The sequence below is a fragment of the Eumetopias jubatus genome, unplaced genomic scaffold, assembly GCF_037043125.1.
Source record: "Eumetopias jubatus isolate StellerSeaLion01/CBP00866 unplaced genomic scaffold, mEumJub1_p1.0 scaffold_4, whole genome shotgun sequence".
NCBI lineage: Eukaryota > Metazoa > Chordata > Mammalia > Carnivora > Otariidae > Eumetopias > Eumetopias jubatus.
Window position 1 is genome coordinate 22,488,151 of NW_028274810.1, and position 2,619 is coordinate 22,490,769.

General features: G+C 42.2%; 1 pseudogene; it reads right to left on the minus strand.

The window, feature by feature from the left end:
- Positions 1-275: 275 nt before the first annotated feature.
- On the minus strand, positions 276-1,177 carry LOC114208087 (small ribosomal subunit protein uS2 pseudogene; annotated as a pseudogene).
- Positions 1,178-2,619: the final 1,442 nt, after the last annotated feature.

A 2,619-nucleotide genomic window follows, 5' to 3' on the forward strand; every position in this document is an offset into this window, starting at 1 on the left:
TAGCAAATTTCAAGTACACATTATAATATATTTTATTATTTATTTATTTATTTATTTATTTATTTATTTATTTATTTTTAGAGAGAGAGTATGAGGAGGGTCAGAGAGAGACAGGGAGAGAGAGAGAGAATCCCAAGCAGGTTCCACACCCAGCGCAGTGACCCATGGGGGGCTCGATCTCATGATCCTGAGATCATGACCTGCAGGATGACCAAGAGTTCTATGCTTAACCGACTGAGGCCCACGATACAGTATTTTTTTTTTAAAAGAACTGTTTATTTTCCATCAACCTTCTTTCCACTTTGTTTGCCTTTGTTGAAGAGGAAGACCACTCTGGTTGTTCCCACACATTCTGTGGCCTGAGCAGTAGGAGCTGCAGACCAGTCTTCTACCGCCAGCTGGACGCTCCAGTCCTCAGTGGGGAACTGCTGAATAGGCACAGAGGGCACCTGCACGCCGTCAGGCCAGTCTGTGACTTCAGGTTGAATAGCAGTGAACTCAGGAAATGGAACAGTCCATTCACCCTGAAAGTCCTCCTCGGTCACAGAATTCTCAGCAGTGACCTGCCCTTCCTTTTCAATCTCTTCAGGATCTCTGTGGAAGTAGAGATCAGGCATGACCTCCCATGGGTGCTCACGGGAGATGGTGCCACGCATGCATGGAACTTCCCAGGCCCACTGAGTGAGCTCCCTTGTTGTTGCAAGGGATGGCAATGTCCACGTAGTGCAGAGGAGAGTCTGTTACCCAGAGCGATGATAGGCAGGTTAAGATAAGACGCCTCTGTAAGAGGCTGGTGGTCAGCCCTGGGCTCAGTAACCACCAGCAGTCTCGGCTCCCGGAAGGCTGCCTGGATCTGGGTAGTGAAGGTTCCAGGAGTGAAGTGGCTGGCAGTAGGAGTGGTTCCGGCAGCAAACTTCAGCACAGCTCCTGGCCAGTATTCCTGGATGATGATACCGACATCAGCCAGGTTTTCAGCGGCAACCATGGCATGAGCTGCCAGCAGAAGCTTCTCCCAGGTTCTCTTCAGATTTCTGATGTAGATACCATCACTTTCCCTTTTGTAGATGTACTGTTGCATTTGGAAGTCAAGGTCGGTGCCCCCTAAGTGGGTTCCTGCTGTAGGGAATGTGAGGACATCCTTCTCCTTCATTTGCAGGACATCAAGGGCTCTGGACATTGTGAAAATTGCCCTTTAAGTTATGATGGGAACACAAAACAATGCTGTATGGATCCTTCCCTGGGTAACACACAAAAGCCCTCATTACAGTATTTTTAACTATAGTCACCATGCTGTACTTTAGACCCTCAGAATTTATTCCTCTTATAATTGGAAGTTTGTACCTTTTTTTTTTTACTTGTTTAGGGTAATTTTATTTTATTCTTTAAAATTTTTTAAGTTTTTATTTAAATTCTAGTTAGGCAACATATAGTGTAAATTAGTTTCAGGAGTAGAATTTAGTGATTCATCACTTACATGTAACATCCAGTACTCATCACAAGTGCCCTCCTTAATCCCCATCACCCATTTTGCCCATCCCCCTGCCCACTTCCCCTACAGCAACCCTCAGTTTTTTCTCTATGGTTGACAGTCTCTTATATGGTTTGCTTCCCTCTCTTTTAACCCCCTCTTTCCCTGTGTTCATCTGTTTTGTTTCTTAAATTCCACATATGAGTGAAATCATACAGTATTTCTCTTTCTCTGACTGACTTATTTCATTTAGCATAATATACTCTAGCTCCATCCACTTCATTGCAAATGGCAAGATTTCATTCCTTTTGATGGCCAAGTAATATCCCATTGCATATATACACCACATCTTCTTTATCCATTCATCAGTTGATGAACATTTCAGCTCTTTCCGTAATTTGACTATTGTCGATAATGCTGCTATAAACCTTGGGGTGCGTGTGCCCTTTCAAATAATTATTTTTGTATCCTTTGGGTAAATACCTAGTAGTGCAATTGCTGAGTCATAAGGTAGTTCTATTTTTAACTTTTTGAGGATCCTCCATACTGTTTTCCAGAGTGGCTGCCCCAGTTTGCATTCCCACCAGCAGTGTAAGAGGGTTCCCCTTTCTCCACATCCTCACCAACATCTGTTGTTTCCTCTGTTGTTAATTTTAGCCATTCTGACAGGTGTGAGGCAGTATCTCATTGAAGTATTGATTTGTATTTCCCTGATGATGAGAGAGATGTTGAGCATCTTTTCATGGCTAAATGAAGCCATCTGTATGTCTTTTTTGGAAAAATGTCTGTTCATGTCTTCTCCCTATTTCTTAACTGGATTATTTGTGGTTTTGGGTGAAAGTTTGTACCCTTTGACCAACTACCAGTTTCCCCATCCTCCAGTCCCTGGTAACTACTCTTTAGTTTCATGAATTTGACTTTTTACATTCCACAGAGAAGTGAGATCATACAATATTTTTCTTTCTCTGCCTCACTTATTCCATTTTAACGTAATGTCTTTGAGGTTCATCCATGTTGTCACAAATGACAGGATTTCCTTCTTTTTTATAGTTGAATAATATTCCATCGTGTATACATACACTACATTTTCTTATTCATTCATGAACAGACACTTACGTTGTAGGTTGTTTCCATATCTTGGCTATTGTGAA